The sequence below is a fragment of the Ictidomys tridecemlineatus genome, chromosome 2, assembly GCF_052094955.1.
Source record: "Ictidomys tridecemlineatus isolate mIctTri1 chromosome 2, mIctTri1.hap1, whole genome shotgun sequence".
Lineage (NCBI taxonomy): Eukaryota > Metazoa > Chordata > Mammalia > Rodentia > Sciuridae > Ictidomys > Ictidomys tridecemlineatus.
Genome location: NC_135478.1, coordinates 166,045,166 through 166,068,795, shown reverse-complemented (window position 1 = coordinate 166,068,795; position 23,630 = coordinate 166,045,166).

Sequence of the window (23,630 nt, the reverse complement as noted above, 5' to 3'; positions counted from 1 at the left end):
AGAAGAGAGAGAACTCAAATTACTAACATAAGGGATGAAAAAGGCAATATCACAACAGACGCCACAGAAATACAGAAGACAATTAGAAACTATTTTGAAAACCTATATTCCAATAAAATAGAAGATAGTGAAGACATCAATAAATTTCTTAAGACATATGATTTGCCCAGACTGAGTCAGGAGGACACACACAATTTGAACAGACCAATATCAATGGATGAAATTGAAGAAGTAATCAAAAGACTACCAACCAAGAAAAGCCCAGGACCGGATGGGTATACAGGGGAGTTTTACAAAACCTTTAAAGAAGAATTAATACCAATACTTTTCAAGTTATTCCAGGAAATAGAAAAAGAGGGAGTCCTTCCAAATTCATTCTATGAGGCCAACATCACATTGATTCCAAAACCAGACAAAGACACAGCAAAGAAAGAAAACTACAGACCAATATCTCTGATGAACCTAGATGCAAAAATCCTCAATAAAATTCTGGCGAATCGGATACAAAGACACATCAAAAAAATTGTGCACCATGATCAAGTAGGATTCATCCCTGGGATGCAGGGATGGTTCAATATACGGAAATCAATAAATGTTATTCACCACATCAATAGACTTAAAGATAAGAACCATATGATCATCTCGATAGACGCAGAAAAAGCATTCGACAAAGTACAGCATCCCTTTATGTTCAAAACATTAGAAAAACTAGGGATAACAGGAACTTACCTTGATATTGTAAAAGCTATTTACGCTAAGCCCCAGGCTAGCATCATTCTGAATGGAGAAAAATTGAAGGCATTCCCCTTAAAATCAGGAACAAGACAGGGATGCCCTCTATCACCACTTCTATTCAATATAGTTCTCGAAACACTGGCCAGAGCAATTAGACAAACGAAAGAAATTAAAGGCATAAAAATTGGAAAGGAAGAACTTAAATTATCACTATTTGCAGATGACATGATTCTATAGCTAGAAGACCCAAAATGGTCTACAAAAAAACTACTAGAACTAATAAATGAATTCAGCAAAGTGGCAGGATATAAAATCAACACGCACAAATCAAAGGCATTTCTGTATATCAGCAACAAAACCTCTGAAATGGAAATAAGGAAAACCACTCCATTCACAATATCCTCAAAAAAAATAAAATACTTGGGAATCAACCTAACAAAAGAGGTGAAAGATTTATACAATGAAAACTACAGATCCCTAAAAAGAGAAGTAGAAGAAGATCTTAGAAGATGGAAAGATATACCCTGTTCATGGATAGGCAGAACTAACATCATAAAAATGGCGATATTACCAAAAGTCCTCTATAGGTTTAATGCAATGCCAATCAAAATTCCAATGGCATTGCTTGTAGAAATAGATAAAGCAATCATGAAATTCATATGGAAAAATAAAAGACCCAGAATAGCAAAAGCAATTCTAAGCAGGAAGTGTGAATCAGGTGGTATAGCAATACCAGATTTCAAACTATACTACAGAGCAATAGTAACAAAAACAGCATGGTACTGGTACCAAAACAGGCGGGTAGACCAATGGTACAGAATAGAGGATACAGAGACTAATCCACAAAGTTACAACTATCTTATATTTGATAAAGGGGCTAAAAGCATGCAATGGAGGAAGGATAGCATTTTCAACAAATGGTGTTGGGAAAACTGGAAATCCATATGCAACAAAATGAAACTGAATCCCCTCCTCTCACCATGCACAAAAATTAGCTCAAAATGGATCAAGGACCTTGATATCAAATCAGAGACTCTGCGTATGATAGAAGAAAAAGTTGGCTACGATCTACATATTGTGGGATCAGGCTCCAAATTCCTTAACAGGACACCCATAGCACAAGAGTTAATAGCAAGAATCAACAAATGGGACTTACTTAAACTAAAAAGTTTTTTCACAGCAAGAGAAACAATAAGAGAAGTAAATCGGGAGCCTACATAATGGGAACAAATTTTTACCCCCCACACTTCAGATAGAGCCTTAATATCCAGAGTTTACAAAGAACTCAAAAAATTAGACAATAAGACAACAAATAACCCAATCAACAAATGGGCCAAGGACCTGAACAGACACTTCTCAGAGGAGGACATACAATCAATCAACAGATACATGAAAAAATGCTCACCATCTCTAGCAATCAGAGAAATGCAAATCAAAACTACCCTAAGATACCATCTCACTCCAGTAAGATTGGCAGCCATTATGAAGTCAAATAATAACAAGTGCTGGCGAGGATGTGGGGAAAAGGGTACTCTTATACATTGCTGGTGGGACTGCAAATTGGTTCGGCCAATTTGGAAAGCAGTATGGAGATTCCTGGGAAAGCTAGGAATGGAACCACCATTTGACCCAGTTATTGCCCTTCTTGGTCTATTCCCTGAAGACCTTAAAAGAGCGTACTACAGGGATACTGCCACATCGATGTTCATAGCAGCACAATTCACAATAGCTAGACTGTGGAACCAACCCAGATGCCCTTCAATGGATGAATGGATTAAAAAAATGTGGCATTTATACACTATGGAGTATTACACAGCACTAAAAAATGACAAAATCATGGAATTTGCAGGGAAATGGATGGCATTAGAGCAAATTATGCTCAGTGAAGCTAGCCAATCCCTAAAAAACAAATACCAAATGTCTTCTTTGATATAATGAGAGCAACTAAGAATAGAGTAGGGAGGAAGAGCAGGAAGAAAAGATTGACATTAAACAGAGGCACGAGATGGGAGGGAAAGAGAGAGAAAAGTGGAATTGCATGGAAATGGAAAGAGACCCTCATTGTTATAAAAAACTACATAAAAGAGGTTGTGAGGGGAATTGGAAGAAAAATAAGGAGAGAAATGAATTACAGTAGATGGGATAGAAAGAGAAGATGGGGGGAGGGGGATAGTAGAGGATAGGAAAGGTAGCAGAATACATCAGTCACTAGTATGGCATTATGTAAAAATGTGAATGTGTAACCTATGTGATTCTGCAATCTGTATTTGGGGTAAAAATGGGAGTTCATAACTCACTTGAAACTATTGTTCGAAGTATGATATGTCAAGAGCTTTGTAATGTTGTGAACAACCAATTAAAAAAAAAAAAGATTCCCCATATATTCTTGTGTGTGGCCAAATATTTAAGGCTGATTCAGTGACAGTTTTTATATTATAATGATGCACATTGGAAAAATCAGTAATACTCTTTACAAAACTTGAAGACAAATCTGTATGCATCACTATCAGACATTTCTCTATCTTGAGCTTATAATAAAGTTTTAATGAAAAAATTTGTTAAATGACTGCTAGGAGGAGGGAAAATGTTAAGACAAAATTAATTGAGTCTCAAAGCTATACTCAGTTTTTGCAACTTATTTAAAACTCATGAGCTATTTGTGCCAAATGCTAGTAACCAAGTCAGAAAGAATTGTCTGCCAAATTCTAAAACTGCGTTAATTAAATTCATATTTAATTAATGCACATTTAATCACTGGGCAGTTTTTTTTTTTTTTCATTTCCTTATTGTTGATAATTGGTCAGATAATTGCTGATTTAGAAGATGCTTAACTCTTTAAAAGTGTTCTACCGCCATCTAGTGTTTCAAAATAAAAATTTTATTATTTTAGTTTACAGATTTTCCTATCCATAGAAATTACTTGAAATTTTATGATTATATTTTGAATTTAAATTTAAATAACATGAGATATACAAAGATATTTAAGTATCAGTACAAAAAAGTCATATTATTTACTTTGTGAAAGATAACTGAAAATAATGTTTTACATATTAAATTTTAATAGGAATATATATTGAGTCATTTTAAAGGTATAAAACAGAAAAATAACTTTGACTGCAACATATTAAGTATTGTAACAATGAAAAGTTGACTATGCTAAAACCACTCTTTATTGTTCACTTTTTGTTACTTCTATTTAAAAACACTTGTTGATGAACTAAAATCCTAAATTGCACATTCAAGATTATCAATAATGTATAATTAATTTCCCATACTAACTTCCACATTATGTTTATGTCATTCATCCAGTGTTGCTGGTCCTTCTACAGTGATTTAATTTCCAGTTGAATTCTGATGTATGTATTTGATAATTTTATCCTTATTATTTTAATTTCTCATAATCTGACATCTGAATGTTCTTCTGTTATATTGTTATTTTATATGTTCTCAGCAATTAATAAGTTAAAAATTCTTGAAAATTTTCTGTTCTCCAAGAATTTTAACTTATAACCATGGATTAGTAACATATAGCCTAATTCAAAATATTTTGGCTTTTTAACTTTAGACAACTTTGCAGACAATGTAGTCAATATTAAAAATCATGTATTGAACAAGTAGAAAAATATAATAATCAATGGGCCATGTGTAGTCAACATAATAACTTTCTAAATGTATTGCTCAGATAAAATATATTGTTACAGGATAAGGACGTATCCTCGTTTTATAAAAACTTCTTGATACTTAGCAAAGCTTAACAGCCATCTATAAATGCATTCTGCTTAGCTCATTTTCTGAAATCCAAATTACCTATCATTCTAAACTATTTTAGATTATATATGTGCCACTTGAAAATAAAATAGCCATTTTGCAATAAATGTGTTCAGAACTGGGCTCAACTTTTCCCCTTTCATTCTGCCTTCCCTGCATTCCATTTCAGCTACTAGTAACTCACATCTTCCTGTTTTGTATCCCCCAAACATTGGTGTTGTCTTTCACTCCTCTTTTGAATATGAACCATTTACAATTAAAGAGGTATTATACAAATTTAACTGAACTTTTAGAGCTGTTAAACATGACTGCTATTTCAAAAGAACACACATTATCTGTTATTATTTTTGCAAGTAGTTTATACATGCTGAGCCTATATTAAATTGTATTCAAATATCTATCTATCGTAATGTAAGGAACACATGAATACATATTATATATATAATATATACATATGATATGTATTATTTCACTGTTATTAGTTCCACATTAAAAAATAAATAATGTCAAGTTTTTCTTGTCTCCTTTAACCTGAGTAATAATCTCAGTTATAACTTCTGACAAGTACTATTATGAATTTACTTTAAACTCTCCTATTTTTATTTGAGCAGTTGGCATAGAATTAGGTTGTAAAATTTAATGGAACTTCATTAGATAGCAACTTAATTTTCTTTCCAACAGAGTATTATTAGTAGTTTTGGGATCCATTATTTAAGGTGAATTTTGCAGAGTTTGTTGAAGGTATCTAGTTTGCATTAGCATAATTAAAGTTTTAGAAATAAGAACATTTCATCATCCACAAATTTGGCTGAATAAATGTTTTCAAAGAATGCTGCTTAACTGAAGAAAGGACAATGATCATTAGTGGTGTTTTAAAATAACTTCTAATAGTGTTGAGCTTCACATACACTGAAAGTGACTTAATGATTTCCTTAAGGTCTTTGTAATGATTAATTTGAATTGTCAACTGGATTAGATTAAGAGATGCTAATGATTAAGAGGCTTCTGGGTGTGTCAATGAGGGTATGTCTAGGAATGATTGCCATGTGGGATAGCCAACTGAAGTGGAGACCTTCCCTAAGTGTGGGCAGCATCGTCCAATAGGATGGTGGCTTGGAAGGAAGAAAAGTTGGAAGAACAAGGAAGCAGCAGCAGATGCAAGCTTGATTCTTCTGGAACCGGTTCTTTTTTTTTTTTTGCATGTCATTTTTTTTTCATTTTTTTTTATTGATTGTTCAAAACATTACAGAGCTCATGATATATCATCTTTCATACATTTGACTCAATTGGGTTTTGAACTCCCCAAATACATATTGCAGACTCATTTCTGTTACATACTCACATTTTTACATAATGGCATATTAGTGACTGTTGTATTCTGCTACTTTTCCTATCCCCTACTATCCCCCCTCCCCTCCCCTCCCCTCCCATCTTTCCTCTCTACCTCCTCTGCTGTTGTTCAATTCTCTCCCTTTTTCCCCCTCCCCCTTGCCCCTCATAACCTCTTATAATTTTGTGTATCACTGAAGGTCTCCTACCATTTCCATATGCTTTCCCTTCTCTCTCCCTTTCTCTCCCCCCATTCGTCTTAGTTTACTGTTAGTCTTTTCCTCATGCTCTTCCTTCCTGTTCTATTCTTAGTGGCTCTCTTTATATCAAAGAAGACATTTGACATTTGTTTTTTAGGGCTTGGCTAGCTTCACTTAGCATAATCTGCTCTAATGCCATCCATTTCCCTGCAAATTCTATGATTTTGTCATTTCTTAGTGCTGCATAATACTCCATTGTGTATAGCTGCCACAATTTTTTTAACCACTCATCTACTGAAGGGCATCTAGGTTGGTTCCACAGTCTAGCTATTGTGAATTGTGCTGCTATAATCATTGATGTGGCCATATCCCTATAGTGTGCTCTTTTAAGGTCCTCAGGGAATAGTCCGAGAAGGGCAATAGCTGGGTCAAATGGTGGATCCATTCCCAGCTTTCCCAGGAATCTCCATACTGCTTTCCAAATTGGCCTCACCATTTTGCAGTCCCACCAGCAGTGTACAAGTGTACCCTTATCCCCACATCTTCACCAACACTTATTGTTGTTTGACTTCATAATGGCTGCCAATCTTACTGGAGTGAGATGGTATCTTAGGGTGGTTTTGATTTGCATTTCTCTTATTGCTAGAGATGGTGAGCATTTTTTCATGTGCTTGTGGATTGATTGTATGTCCTCCTCTGAGAAGTGTCTTAGAACCGGTTCTTGATAGCTGCTGCCATCTGAGGATATTGGACTCTCTCTTCTTCACTCTTCCCACACAGACTGTGCCATTGACTCTCCAGGAAATTTTCAGAACCCTTCAGTCTTGCACTAGGGTAGCCACAGAAAGAAAACATGCATATATATGTATATACATATATTCACACACATATGTGTATATACATTATATATAATAAGTTCCACATTCTTCAAATATATATATATATATATATATATATATATATATATAATGGCTACATTCTCAAATTTATCTAAGCGGGAAATACTGTAGTTGTTCTCAACACTGAAAGCTCCATGAGGTAATGCTTGTCAAAATTCAGATAATAATCAATTATGCTGTATGTAATCATCTGAACAGCAAAGGAATGATGGATGCCATGTTTATATGTGGTAAATTACATCTTAGATGTAATGTAATGAGAGCAATCCTATTCCCAAGAATTCTTTCGCATGAAGGTACCAGCTCTTACATGGATCAGTAAAACTACATTGTGTGTATGAATCTATCTTTATTCGGTTCTATAAAAAATCAGAATGAACATCATGCTCTGTTGGAAGTTATTACAAAACTGGTAGTTGTGGAAATATTTGATAAATGAAGATCTACAGTGTTTTTATCAGAATTGAAGATTCCTAGTCCTATTTGGATTATTTAGATATTTGTTTGAACTAGTTTTCGTTGTTTGAAATATTTTCAAAGACAATATTTCAAAAATTTAGGTAAGAAATACTGCATTGTTTAATTTTAGGAAAATTGTCTATAGCTTCTAAATTCTCATGCAAACATCTTTGTGACCAATTCATGTGTCTCAAACTGCCTAAACATTAATGGATTCCTTAATGAAGCAAGCTCAACCATCGAGACTTCTTCTATAATGTGGAAGTTAGTATCAATAACAGGAAGTCTATGTGCCTAGAAAAATATCTGACACTGTCTCAGAACCCTGTCTAATTTGAGCAAAATTTTTGCCAATTTGATTTTGATTTCCTAGGTCACAAAAGTTTATAAATAGTAAATAAGAAATATGGGGAAGAGCTGGTAGCAGACACACAGATCAAAGACATGCCAAAGGGTAGGTGGGGAATATTTAAGGTATTTTAATGAGACAGTCCTGCTCATTATAATTTCACCACATAGAAAAGGAAAAGCTAACTGGGAATGAAAAGGGAAAATTATAAAATGCAGAATACACAAAAAAGAGCATTTTGTAGAAAGGAAAAAAGAATAATGTTTTAACATATTTCAAAGATTTCTTTTGCCCTTGAGGCCTCTGCTAACACGGTTCATTATAACAGTTGATTGTTTCAATGATACCTTATCTCATTAAGAGTGACTGACATTATCCATTACTGTATTTTAAGCAGATAAGGGATGAACGTTATTCTAGGAAATCTCAAAATACTATTTTTAAAAATAAAGATAGGCTGTGAAAATTGCACTTAATTCAGCTAGAAAGTTATCTCATTTAGAAGTCTGTTCTCTGACAATGTCTTTTAGGATCCTAATGAAACTTTGAAGTTAGTTTGGAACATCAAAAACTACGGAAAATAGTTAACAGACATTCTTGTGAGTATAATACTGTGCTTCTAGTGATTTCTGTCGTAACATTGGATTAGACAAATAAATATATATTCTGTTTTTTAATTTTTAAAAACAATTCTTAAGATTCAGCAAGTATATTTAATGATATCACATAATTTATAGCAATTGTCTGCCTCTCTAATGACACAAAGGTTATGAAGTTATTTTACCTATTTGGCCATATCACATTATCAGACATTTTCCACCCCCACTCTTTTTTTTCATTGATATGGTAGTGAAGAGAAGCAGATAATAGGAATGTGTGGTGGTGCACAACTGTAATCCCAACAACTCAGGAGTCTGAGGCTAGAGGATTAGAAGTTTGAGGCCATCCTTAGCAACTCAGAGTGAACCTGTCTCAGAATACAAAGATGTCAGTATGTGAGAGTGGTAGAGCACACCTGGGTTCAATACCCAGTCCTACAAATGTACAAAAGAAGATAATATTAGATAAGAGCTGCTTTCATTAATCAATTTAGGATTTTAGACCAAATTAGACTTAAATTCTTTAATATTTAAGATATTTCTGAAATTGAGCAAGGCCACATGGGTAGAGCTGTGAAAGAGTTTTTTTGAAGTAAAGTCTTATGGAAAGTGAAAAACATGAACATAGAAATTGAAGAGCTCATTCAAGCAGATGCAGCTTTCATTTGCTAATTAGGTGCTTTCACATAGTAGATATTCTTAAAAATTAGTTAAAATCAAAATAATATCTGTGAAGTACTACTGCATTTGTGTTCACAAGACACTTAATTTGAAACTACAAATTTTAAAAAAAGGTGATGGTATTTTGTGCTTTCTTTTTTTTATTAGTTGTTCAAAACATTACAAAGCTCTTAACATATCATATTTCATACATTTGATTCAAACGGATTATGAACTCCCATTTTTACCCCGTATACATATTGCAGATTCACATCAGTTACACATCCACGTTTTTACATACTGCCATACTAGTGTCTGTTGTATTCTGCTGCCTTTCCTATCTTCTACTATCCCCCCTCCCCTCCCATCTTCTCTCTCTACCCCATCTACTGTAATTCATTTCTCTCTCTTGTTTTTTTCCCTTTCCCCTCACTTCCTCTTATATGTAATTTTTGTATAACAATGAGAGTCTCCTTCCTTTACCATGCAATTTCCCTTCTCTCTCTCTTTCCCTCCCCCTCTCGTCCCTGTTTAATGGTGATCTTCTTCTCATGCTTTTCCTCTCTATTGTGTTATTTGTTGCTCTCCTTATATCAAAGATGATACTTGGCATTTGTTTTTTAGGGATTGGTTAGCTTCACTTAGCATAATCTGCTCTAGTGCCATCAATTTCCATGCAAATTCCATGATTTTGTCATTTTTTATTGCAGAGTAATACTCCATTGTGTATAAATGCCACATTTTTTTTTATCCATTCATCTATTGAAGGGCATCTGGGTTGGTTCCACAGTCTAGCTATTGTGAATTGTGCTGCTATGAACATCGTTGTAGCAGTATCCCTATAATATACTCTTTTAAAGTCTTTAGGGAAGAGTCCAAGAAGGGGAATAGCTGGGTCAAATGGTGGTTTCATTCCCAGCTTTCCAAGGAATCTCCATACTGCTTTCCAAATTGGCTGCACCAATTTGCAGCCCTACCAGCAATGTACAAGTGTACTCTTTTCCCTACATCCTCGCCAACACTTGTTGTTGTTTGACTTCATAATGGCTGCCAATCTTACTGGAGTGAGATGGTATCTTAGGGTGGTTTTGATTTGCATTTCTCTGACTGCTAGAGATGGTGAGCATTTTTTTCATGTATTTGTTGATTGATTGTATGTCCTCCTCTGAGAAGTGTCTGTTCAGGTACTTGGCCCATTTGTTGATTGGGTTATTTGTTATCTTATTGTCTAATTTTTTGAGTTCTTTGTATTCTGGATATTAGGGCTCTATCTGAAATGTGAGGAGTAAAAATTTGTTCCCAGGATGTAGGCTCCCTATTTAACCTCTCTTATTGTTTCTCTTGCTGAGAAAATTTTTTTAGTTTAAGTAAGTCCCATTTGTTGATTCTTGTTGTTAACTCTTATGCTATGGGTGTCCTATTAAGGAATTTGGAGCCCGACCCCACAATATGTAGATCAGAGCCAACTTTTTCTTCTATCAGATGCAGAGTCTCTGATTTGATATCAAGCTCCTTGATCCATTTTGAGTTAACTTTTGTGCATGACGAGAGAAGGGGATTCAGTTTCATTTTGTTGCATATGGATTTCCAGTTTTCCCAACACCATTTGTTGAAGATGCTATCCTTCCTCCATTGCATGCTTTTAGCCCCTTTATCATATAAGATAGTTGTAACTTTGTGGATTAGTCTCTGTGTCCTCTATTTTGTACCATTGGTCCACCCACCTGTTTTGGTACCAGTACCATGCTGTTTTTGCTACTATTGCTCTGTAGTATAGTTTGAAATCTGGTATCGCTATACCGCCTAATTCACACTTCCTGCTTAGAGTTGTTTTTGCTATTCTCGGTCTTTTATTTTTCCATATGAATTTCATGATTGCTTTATCTCTTTCTACAAGAAATGCCATTGGGATTTTGATTGGCATTGCATTAAACCTATAGAGAACTTTTGGTAATATCGCCATTTTGATGATGTTAGTTCTGCCTATCCATGAACAGGGTATATTTTTCCATCTTCTAAGATCTTCTTCTATTTTTCTCTTTAGGGATCTGTAGTTTTCATTGTATAAATCTTTCACCTATTTTGTTAGGTTGATTCCAAAGTATTTTATTTTTTTTGAGGATATTGTGAATGGAGTGTTTTTCCTTATTTCCATTTCAGAAGTTTTGTCGCTGATATACAGGAATGCCTTTAATTTATGCATATTGATCTTATATCCTGCCACTTTGCTGACATATATAGAATATATCAACCATCATCAAGTGGATATACTTTTTTCTCAGCAGCACATGGATCCTTCTCAAAAATAGACCTTATATTATGTCATAGGGCAACCCAAAGTAAATATAAAGGGGTGGAGAAAATACCATGCATTTTATCTGGCCATAATGGAATGAAATTGGAAATCAATGATAAAAGAAGGAAGGAAAAATCCTACATCACATGGAAAATAAACAATATGTTACTGAATGATCAATGGGTTACAGAAGACATAAAGGAGGAAATCAAAAAATTCTTAGAGATAAATGAAAATACATCCCTGTCTTGTTCCAGATTTTAGAGGAAATGCCTTCAATTTTTCTCCATTCAGAATGATGCTAGCCTGAGGCTTAGCATAGATAGCTTTTAAAATGTTAAGGTAAGTTCCTCTTATCCCTAGTTTTTCTAGTGTTTCGAACATAAAAGGATGCTGTACTTTGTCGATATGAGGATGGCCACCCCTGCTTGCTTACGAGGACCATGTGCGTGGTATGTTTTTTCCCAACCTTTGACCTTCAGCCTGTTTATGTCTTTTCCAATCAGATGTGTCTCCTGAGGCAGCATATTGTTGGATTTGTTTTTTTTTAATCCATGTTACCAGCCTATGTCGCTTTATTGGTGATTTTAAGCCATTAACATTTAGAGTTACTATTGATATATGGTTTGTACTTCCAGGCATGTTTGATTATTTATCTTTTTTTTAAATTTTAATTTGGTTTGTTTCTCCATGATTAGCTTTCCCCCCGCCCTCTGTCTTTACTGAGGCACTTCCCACTGTTGGTTTTAGTTATTGTTTTTCATTTCTTCCTCGTGTAGTGTTTTGCTCAAGATTATTTGCAATGCTGGATTTCTGGCTGCAAATTCTTTTAACTTTTGTTTATCATGAAAGATTTTCATTTCATTGTCATACCTGAAGTTTAATTTTGCTGGATACAAAATTCTTGATTGGCATCCATTGTCGTTCAGTGTTTGAAATATGTTGTTCCAGGATCTTCTCGATTTCAGTGTCTGTGATGAAAAATTCGTTGTTAACCTTATTGGTTTACCCTTGAATGTAATCTGTCTCCTTTCTCTTGTAGCTTTTAACATTTTCTCTTTGTTCTATATATTGTATGTCTTCACAACAATGTGTCTTGGTGTTGGTCTACTATGATTTTGTATACTCAGTGTCCTGTATGCATCTACAATTTGTACATCCATTTCCTTTTTTATATCTGGAAAGTTTTCAATAATTATTTCATTCAACAGGTTGCTCATTCCCTTGATTTGAACCTCTATACATTCCTCTATCCTGATGTCTCTTAAGTTTGTTTTTTTAATGTTATCCCATATCTCTTGGATGTTTTTCTCATGATTTTTTACCAGCCTTTCTGAGTTGGCTAGACTCTTTTCAAGATGATATATTTTGTCTTCATTATCTGACATTCTGGCTTCTATTTGCTCCACTCTGTTAGTGATACTCTCATTTGAGTTTTTAACTTGGTTTATAGTTTCCTTCATTTCTAGAATTATTGATTGATTTTTTAGTAATATCTATCTCCTGATAAGGATGCTTATTTGCTTCTTTTATCTGTTCATGTAATTCATTTTCAATGTGTTCTTTCATTGTTTGAATTTGCTGTCTCATGTCCTCTTTAAGATTCCATTCCATCTGTCTAAGGTATTCCTTGAGTTCTTTATTTGACCATTTTTCTGATGCCTCTAGGCCCTCCTATATATTTAGGCTGTCCTGCATTGTTTGTACTCCTTTTCTTCCTTGCTTTTTCATGCTGCTCCTGTTTCTTCTTGTTTTGTTTGACTATTGAGTTACTGTTTACTCTTATAAATTTATTTGGTTTTGTGTGTCTCTGGAGCCTCTCTTTTGTGATGGGAGACTATGACTAGATATGATGAGTTTTGTTGCACTTTAATGCAGATTCATTCGATTCCTAAACTGTGTACAGATTTGATGGCATATAGCAGTCTGCAATTTGGTATTGGGACTTATATTTAGGTCAAATGATGTGATGGTATTGAGGTTGGTATCTCTTGGCAACCTTGGAAGGTTGCTCTACTGACAATGGATATTAACAGGAGAATGGTCTGGAGTATTTGGGGTTAGCTAGGGACTTGGTAGCACTATATAACGCCTTGGAACATTTACCTATACATAGTTAGTAAATTACACATAAACAGGGTCGTGATGCTTGGGAGGAAAGGTATTAGAAGGGAAGGGAAGAAGTCACTAAGGAGAATGAGAGTAAACAAATAGAATTCAAGGAAAGGGGAATAAGGAAATGGAAAAGAAATGAAAAGAAAAAAGAAAAAAATAGAAAATAAAAAAAGAAAAAAATTTTAAAAATAATCAAAAAAGTAAAAATAAAAAATAAAAAAATAAATTAAAAATAAAAAACAATAAAAAAAACAAATAAAAAAATTAAAAAGTGCAGTCTTAGAGTTCAATTAACTTCTATTCCAGTAGGTGGAGCTTTGCCCACAGGGCCAAGCTTCTCCTCTCAATACGTGGGAACCATTCACTGTGCAGCAGATCCTTCTCCCAGACTGGGCAGGTCTCCAATCCTGAGTATCTAGGGCCCTTTCTTGTGTCTAGACACTTCTCCACTTTTCCTCCAGCCAGGCCCTGCTCATTGGTGATGCTCACCACAATACTGGCTACATGCCAGGTCTGCTGCTCCTGGGAGCCCTATTTTCTTGAACAACTGGGTACACTCTCCCTGTTTGCCAGTCCATCAGACCCTAAGGTTGTGGAGCTTGGGCCTGAGAACCCTCAGCATATTTTGCTTGCCCTCCAGTAACAAAGCTGCCAGTAGCTGGTGCAAGAGACCTCAGTTGTCAGCGCTGGTGGGAGTGGTAGCTGGGGGTCCTGCTCTGCGGGTTCTGCTGTTCTCTGGGTCTGACTAATGTGCTCGGGAGAGCTGGGAGGGGTCCTTGAGGTTTCCCCGCTGTGAGGAGGCGGTGCTAGGGGGTTACACACCTGCCGCTGCTGGTTTCAATGAAGTTATCTCCTCTGCTGCATTCTGGTGATGTCAGTTCTTTGCCATGACGATATCCCATGCGAATGGTGACAGTTTGTTCCCTTTGCCAGGTGACCGATGCAAGCGGAGGGTCCTGACCGGCTCTCCCAAGCCCCATCTCAATCCTGTGGCCACTGCCTATGGAGGCTCGGTTGGTATTAACCTCTGCAGGATCAGGAAAAGCCAACAAGTGGTTTCAATGGGATCGGGATCGTTTAGTGCTGAGTCACAGCGGTTTGTCTGTAAGACGCAGGTGAACAGGAGCCTGAATTCAGCTGCTCCAGGCTCAATGTGTGTTCTGAGAGGTGCAGATTGTTTGCCCCAGATCCACGTCAGCTCAGCATTGCCTAGTGATCCTGAGCAAACAGCATTTCCATGGTTTAAGACTCCCTATGCCCATGCAGCTGAAGAGGTCAGAGACTTGATCTCTCTGAGCCCACCGCCATGTTGGAATCCTCATGCCAGTTTGTATTTTGTGCTTTCTAAAATGTTTCTACAACATGGTTTCATTATGTCCCCATAACTCAAGCAAAGATGTTATTCTAAGCATTTCGCATCAGGAAAGAAAAGGAAATGGAACCCTGGTTAAAAGGAGGAGCTCAGATAAAAATTACCTTTTATCTAGAACTTATGTTGTTAATACAGACCATAAAGTTACCATGCTATGAGAGTGCTCATTTAACAGGTTTTATTTTTAGTAAATGATTTTGTTGAAAATAATGCAGCCAGTAAATGAAGCTAGGATTTGAACATGGGTCTGTCTGGGATGGCAACTTGACTAAAATTATCATTTCTATATATCAGCACAGTTTATCTTTGTTTTGCAAATTAATGAATTGATATTCAAAGTATGTCAATGTATCATTCTTTTACTCAAAACCCAGCTTCTCATTTAAAATGAAATAATCTAACTGTTGTTGACTTTCTACCATGAGGCTGGTTAAAATGTGTTTGTGGGTTGGAAATTAGGTATACCCTCAAATCTGTATTAATGCAAAGATGTACAGAGATGAAATGATTGGCTTTGAGAGTGGTAGCCCATTCAGTCCATCCTAGTTTGAAAGGACTGTGTGGTACCTATAGGCAGATGGAACAAGGCTGCAGGAGGTAGGTTACTAGGATTGTGACTTGTTAGGGTTCATCCTTCCTGTGACCCTTCTTCCTATTTCTTCTCTCTGCTTCCTGGCTAACAAGTCATGAGAAGATTTCCTCCACCATGCCCTTTAGCCATGATGTGCTGCCTCACCTTAGCTCCAGAGCAATGGACTTAGCTGAACTTGGACTAAACCTTTGTAGCTGTGGGAGAAAATAAACTTCCATTCATTTAAATTGTTCTTGTCAGGTATTTTGGCCACAAAAAATGAAAAACCTGACTAAAACAGAAGTTGGTACTGAGAAGTGGGGCCCTTTCTGTGACTAAACTGATGATGAGGTTCAGAAGCATTGGAAGCTGACTTGAAGGAATATTTTGGAAATTTTTTGAAATATAGGTTATAAAAGCTTTAGAATATTGTAAACAGAGCGTACTTGGCAGTTCTTGTGGGAACTCAATAGATCAGAGTGCCAATAGGAATGTACACAGTGCTCATGAAGTTTCAAAGGAAAAACGAGGACTAGAGATTATTCATTTTGCATTCTTACAGGGAGGTTCTCCTTGTTTTTTCCATGTCCTGAGACTTTCTGTGAGGTTGAATTTAAAGGTGATAATCTGGTGAAGGAGAAATTTCAAGGTAGCACAGCATTCATTATGTGTCATGGATATTGCTTCAGCTTTGCCTGCTATATGGTGAAAATCAAGAGCAGAAAGATCTTTAAATCTTGTAATTTGACCAGAAAAGTATGCATAATTCTGGGACCAAGAAGGTATGGCTGTTATAGAGATTCTAGTTATTAAAAATTGCTAAGAACTTTGCATAGACAATAGGAAGACACCTTGAGGGCATCTTGGGAATTTGCAAGACCACACTTTTTCAAGGATGTAAAAGGAAAATCCCTTTGAGACCATTGGGGTTCCCTGCTTGCACATGGCTTCCTAGGAAGTTGTTTTACCTTACCTATTGTAGGCTCAGGGATGTAAAAAACAAAGATTCCTTTGAGAAGTGGGGGCACCCTGCGTTTATGGGGTAGAGGGGCTACGAAGTTGTTTCATCATACTTAGCATCCTATGCCCTTCTCAGAGGCTCTGTTCATGGTTGCAGGGGGCCCAGCTATTGCTCAAGCTGACAGCAGACCTGGGAATCATCTACTTGGTGCTAGTTGGTTCTGCAAAACTTTAGGATAGTGGAGTTAGGGTGCTGTGGTGATGAACACCAAGATTTCAAAGGATAGACCGGAAGGCCAGGCAATGTGTGGCAGGCTTGGAATTCCCATAGGCAGCCCCTGAGAGAACAATGGATGAAATTGTGAAAGTGAAAATGAAAGTAGAATGGAGACACCAGGAATTAAAAGATACTAGTAATATAGACTACCTGCTAGGAAAACCTTCTGGCTGCAGAAAGAATTAGGCTAGAGAGAGGCCATGAGTGCTAAAATAGCAAGTCTGGGTTTTTTTTTTCAATTTTTTTTTTGTAGTTGTAGATGGAAAGAATGCATTTATTTTATTTATTTATTTTTATGTGGTGCTGTGGATCAAACCCATGCTAGGCAAGCATCCCAACCCATCCCATCCCTCCTTTCTATGTCACTTCTCTTCCATTTTAGAATGGTAATGATCACTCTGTGACATTGTATATTGAAAGCATGTAACTTACTTTTCATCATTACATGGGTTCACAGCCAAGATTACCTTGAGTCCTAGATGAGACTTTGAACTCAGACAACACTGGAACTGTCAAGATTATGGGAACTTGTGGAGATAAACTGAATGTGTTTTGCATTGTGAGATGAATATGAGGTTTGGGAGCCAGGGTGAAATGTTATTGTTTAGATATGAGATACCCACCACCAAAGGTCCTGTGTTAATGCAGGAACATTTAAAGGTGAAATAATCAGATTATGAGAGTTCTCAACTACTGAGTCTGTCCTAGTTTGAATGGACTGAGTGGTAACTGTAAGCAGATGGGTAGTGGAAGGAGCAGGTAAGTCACTGAGATCATGTCCCAGAAGGGTTCATGTTCCCTGAGGATGTTCACTTTCTCTCTGCTTCCCGGCTGCCATGAGAAGAGCAGGGCTTTTCCACCATGCACTTCTGCCATGATATTTGGCCTCACCATGATCCCAGATCAATGGAGTCAGCTATTCAAGAACTAAACCTCTGAAACCACAGCCAAATTAAAGTTTTTCTCTTCTCAGCTGTTCTTGTTAGGTATTGTAGATAAAACAACAAAAAGCTGACTTACACAGGAAGTATCTATTACCATAGTTATGCTGACTGTTATTCTCAGGAAAAGCACGACCAGCCACCCAACAGAATCTGTTGTAATTTTGAACTAGAAAATTACCTTATGGTACTTCAACCTAACACTACTTCAAAATACACCGTCTTTGAATGGCAATTGTTGGTCTCTATTTAAGCATTTTCTGCAGCAAATTTTATTGAGAAATTAATAAAGTTATTTTGAGACCTTGTCTATTGTTTATTGGTTTATGTAAGGTCATCATTCCAATAGAAAACAATAGGAATAGAAGAAATTCCTTATTAGATGAAATGATCCATTGTAATAGAGAGAACTCTGAAAGTCCCTTTTGCCAACATGAATAGATAATTGCCATTTTCTGAACCCTATTTAGATTCCTTTGTGGAGTGTCCTAACCTCAGAACTGAATGAGCTATTGCCTATAATCAGTTATCAAATGATGCCAAACACACATTACAGCAATGTTTACAGACAGTAACTTAGGAACAGAGGGCAAGCCCTCAACCTGGGAAATAACTGCATTGTAATGTATTAATGTTTGTAATTTGACTAGAGGAAAAAGATAAATCTGCTAAATGGGTATAATTAAAGATCAGTAATTCTTGAGGCATCCAACTAACTGGATAATCAATATTAATACTGATTAATATTCAATTATGAGGCATTAGGTGATGAATTGACATTAACACTTAGAAATATGTTTTTGATTTACTGGAAGATCAGAGGACCCTCTACCCCGATGGTATAATATGTTCTGGAAGTCTTCCAGGACTTAGGAAAAGTTGAAGAACGGCCAGACAAGGGCAAACATACTCTAAGATGTGGTCCTTATTCCCCAGCTAGAGTTCTTCTGTCTTAGCTGTATGATAGAAGCTTAAAGAAATGTAAATAGGATCTTGCCACAGATGGGGATAGAACAATTTGAAGACTTTGAGCTCTACTGCCTTTGTTCAGTTTTCAGTTCCACATTATATTTCTTTTTATAAGACCTTATACTTTTTGAAGAGGGAATTTTCATGTCTGTAATAAGTATCTTGAAGCAACAAAAAGTAGAAATATTTTTGCAGAAGATAAAAGGTGTATACTTACGATGCAGGAGGACCAAAAAGAGAAACCTGGCCTACTCTTTTGTCAGGGTACTGGGTGGGCAGCAAAACCAATAAGAAGGCAGCTTTGTGCAATATTAGCCAGCTAGAATTTCAAGATCCATTGGAATCTTGTACCAAGACAGTGTCGAAACCACAATAGAGCCATTTCAACCAGATGTGACCATTGTCCTATCATCAGACTTCCAGTAATAACCTGTGTGAACTGCTGGACACAGAACATACAAGCTTCTCCCATCCCTAAAGCCTAGACTCTGAAATTCAATGAAAACATAGGTAGTTCTCTTTTTATATATATTTATTTTTAAGGTTTTTTTTTTTTTTTAGTAAAAAAGGGGCACAATACCTTTTTTATTTTATTTTTTACGTGGTGCCGAGGATCGATCCCAGGGCCTCGCATGTGCTAGGTGAACATTCTACTGCTGAGCCACAACCCCAGAACCAGGTAGTTCTCTTATTTGTTTATTTATTTATTTAAAATAAAAAAGTTATTGAAAGTAATATTTCTTCCACAATAGCAACTATGTTATATTTCTTAAAAATAATATTGAAATAAAATTCGTATTTAATAATGACTGCTATTGAAGAATTCTTCCTCAGTAACAGATAGTAAATAGGAGAAAAAGGTGTACAAATTATCTCATGCTTTAAAAAGGAAGGAAGGAAGGAAAGAAGGAAGGAAGGAAGGAAGGAAGGAAGGAAGGAAGGAAGGAAGGAAGGAAGGAAGGAAGGAAGGAAGGAAGGAAGGAAGGAATGTTTTATGGTCCTGAAACACATCTGACAATGGGAGAAAGTGCTTTTGATAATTCAGTTGGAACATTTTGCATTTCAGTAATACTTTTGGCCATGTAGTTAGGCTTATATCCTTAAGGGGGCACTTTAATACAAAGCAAACTATTTCCCAAAGCTGATTTCAATCCTCAGTGGGCAAAATGGTAAATATCACTGAGTGTTTCACTATGAGATTTTCCATATATAGTATTTGCACTCTTTCAAATATACCTGTAAAAGCTAGAATCCTCACTGTAAAATAAGCAGATAACTATGTAGAATAACCCCCTGCCCCCATCAGTTTCCCTATTAAAATAGACCTTGTTTGCAGATCATCAAAAACTTGTCAGGTATTTTCATTCTATGAACAGTAAGTAAAATTTAAAGAGTGAGACTTGGTAGATTGTACCAGATGATTGTCCTCAGTATTTTCTAGTTTTTACAGCTTTCACATTTTAATAAACTATTTGTTTTTGGTAAAGGCTCAGTCAAATTACAAATTGCCTCTGGAGGAATCTTCTCTAGAATCACTTAATAATTCTGTAGACTAAAGATATTGGGAGAAGTTTCAGTATACTCAGAGTTGAGTCACATGTAAAGGTTGATAAGAAAGACAGCAATTAGCCACCTTTGGTTTACACATTTCTAAGGGAGACCAGGGGTAAAAATAAAGATTAATACTCAGTGTTACAGTATCTTAAAATACTATAGCCATATGTGGGCCTTAAAGATAGGTACATTTGAAAAAGAAGAGAAAATGCTCCTTCAAAAACAAGGAAAATAAAAAAGTAAAATCTCATTTTCTGAGGGAAGTGGGAGTGGTGCATAATTCTGAAATGGATATTTGTGCCTTTTAATTTGTTTAACTTAACTTAATTTACTTATTAAGCACTGTATTTCAATTTTTTATCTTTTTATTCATTTTAAAATTCACAGATAAATTGACCATGTGAAATGTATTGTTTTGAAATGTATATACATTGAAAAATTATTAAATTTAGCTAATAATGTATTCATTATCTCACATAATCACCAGTATTGTATGAGAATACTCTAATCCACTTTTCAAAAGCATTTTTTAAGAAAAATACAGTTAACTATAGTTTCCATGTTGAACAATAGATCTGTTATACTTACTTCTCTTATCTATTGAAATTTTGTGTCCTTTGGCCAATATCTCCCCAAAACACCTCCCCACAACCATTTCATCCCTGGTAACTCCTATCCTACAGTACACTTTTATAAGATCAACATTTAGGATTCCATATGTGAGTGAAATCGTGTGGTATTATCTCTCTGGGCCTGGGTTATTTCATTTAATATTTGCCAGGTTTATCCATGTTATACAGAAAGACAAAATTTCTTTCTTTTTTATGACTTGATAGTATTCCATTTTGCAAATATACCACATTTCTTTATCCATTCATACATTGATGGATATTGTGGTTGATTCGGTGTCTTAATTATTGAAGATACTGCTGCAATAATCAGATGTTCTTTTGACATATTGATTTCATTTTCTTTACACCCCGCAATGAGATTGATATGTCACAAGACAGTTCTACTTTAATATTTTGAGGAACATCTTACTACTTTCCAAAGTGGGCATTAATTTACATTCCCATCAGTAGTGTGCAAGCATTCCTTTTTATGCGTTTGTCTTCTTGATAGTAGGCATTCTTGTGAGGACTAGAGGGAAAGTGATATCTCATTATGATTTGGATTTGCTTTTTCTTGACTATTACTGATGTTGGGTCATTAGGTCATCTATTGATGGACATCTGAGCTGATTCCATAATTTGACTATTCTGAATTGTTTTGCTATAAATATTTAAGTGATTTTATTGCTACAGTATGATTATAGCTCTTTTGGATAAATAGCAAGGAGAAAGATAGCTGAGTCATACAGTAATTCCATTCTTAATTTTTTGAGGACTCTCCACATTGCTTTCCAGACTGGTTTCACAAATTTGCAGTTCCACCAGGAATGTATGAGTATAACTTTCTTCCCACATCCTTTCCAAAATTGATTATTATTTGTGTTATTGACAATAGCCATTCTGACAAGTGAGGTGGTTTAAATCTTAGTGTGGCTTTAATTTGCATTTTTCTTATTACTAGAGTTGTTGAACATTTTTAAATATATTTTTGGCTATTTGTGGTTTTTCTTTTGAAGAATATCTGTTTATTTCATTTGCTCATTTATTGAACAGGTATTTTTGGCATTAAGATTGTTGAGTTCTTTGTATTTTCTGAATATTAATCCCTTGTCAGAGAAGGAGTTGGAAAAGATTTTATATTATTCTGTAGGTTATCTCTTCATGGTCTTAATCATTTCCTTTGCTATACAGAAGCTTTTAATTTGATGTTATCTCGTTTATTGGTTCTTTGTTTTATTTTCTGGAGCTTTAGGGGTCTTGTTGATGAAATTGGTGCCTAAACCTAAATTTTTCAGGGTTGACACTATGTTTTCTACTTGCAGTTGAAGGTCTAAGTCTTTGACCCATTTTTGATTTGATATTTGCACAGGTTGAGAGATGGGGATATAATTTCATTCTTCTACATATGAATATTAAGTTTCCCCAGAATCATTTATTAAAAAGGCTCTCTTTTCCCCAAAATATACTTTAGGCACCATTGTCAAGTATTAAATGCCTGTATCTATGTGGATTTTTCTCTGTGTCATCTATTCTATTCCCTTGGTCTTCATGTCTGTTTTGTTGTCTATACCATGCTGGTTTTGTTACTATGGCTTTATAGTATAATTTGAGATTGGGCATTGTGATCACTCCTGCATACCTCAGGATTCTTGATCAGGATTGCTTTGGATACTCTGGGTCTCTTACTCTTATAAATGAATTTAAGGATGATTTTTCTAGTTCTTTGAAGAATGTCATTAATATTTTGATGAAGACTGCATTGAATCTGTGTACTGCTTTTGGTAGTATAACCATTTTTATAATATTAATCTTGTCTACCCCAAAACATGGAAGGTCTTTCCATTTTCTAAGGTCTGCTGCAAGTTCTTTCTTCAGAGTTCTAGATTTTATTGTAGAGATCTTCACATCCTTGGTTAGATTAAGTCCAAAATATTTTATTTTTAAAAGTTCATTGTGAAGGGAATGACTTTCCAAATTTCTTTTTCAGCAAAATTTTTGTTGGAAAGCTATTGATTTATGAGTCAACACTTTTTATCCTGTACTTTGCTGAATTAGTTTACCAGCTCTAAAAGTCTTCTGGTAGAGGTGTTGTTTTGTGTTGTTGTGGTGGTGGTTTTGTTTTTGTGTTTTTTTTTGTGTTTTTTTTTTTTTGGTGGGAGAAGTCTTCAAGATATAGGATCATTTCACAGGGAAACAGAGGTAATTTAGCTTCTATTTGTTTTCTTATTGTATCCTTTAATATTCTTCTCTTCCTGATTCCTCTGGATAGAGTTTTGAGAAATACATTGAATAAAAGTGGTGAGGGTGGGCACTCTATTTTATATCTGATTTTAGAGGAAATACTTTCAATTTTTTTCCATTTAATATGATGTTGGCTTTGGGTTCATAGCCTTTATAATATTGCCATAAATTCCTTTTATTCCTAGTTTCTACAGCATTTTTAACATGAATGGGTGCTAGATTTTATGAAAGACCATTTCTGCATCTATTGAGATGATCATGTGATTTTTTTAAATTTTGCTTAAGTAGTTAATTAGATTCATTGATATTTTTATGTTGAACCAACCTTGCATTGCTGGGTTGAAGGCCAATTGATCTTGATGTGTTTTTAAATGTGCTTTGCTAATATTTTATTGAGGATTTTGCATCTATGTTCCTCAGGGATATAGGTCTATGGTTTTCTTTCCTTGATGTGTCATTGTCTGGGTTTTGTGTCTGAGTCATACTGGCTTCATAGAATGTGTTTGGGAGTGTTACCTCCCTTTCAATTTCATGAAATAGTTTGTGAAGGACTAGTGCTAATTTTTGCTTAAAGTTCTGGTAGAACTCTGCTGAGAATCCTTCTGGTTCTAAGCTTTACTTTATTGGTAGGGTGTCAAAATTGCTGTTTCAATTTCACTTTGATATTTTTTGTTCAGGTTTTCTGTATCTTCCTGATTCAACCTGGAAAGCTCATATGTTTCTAG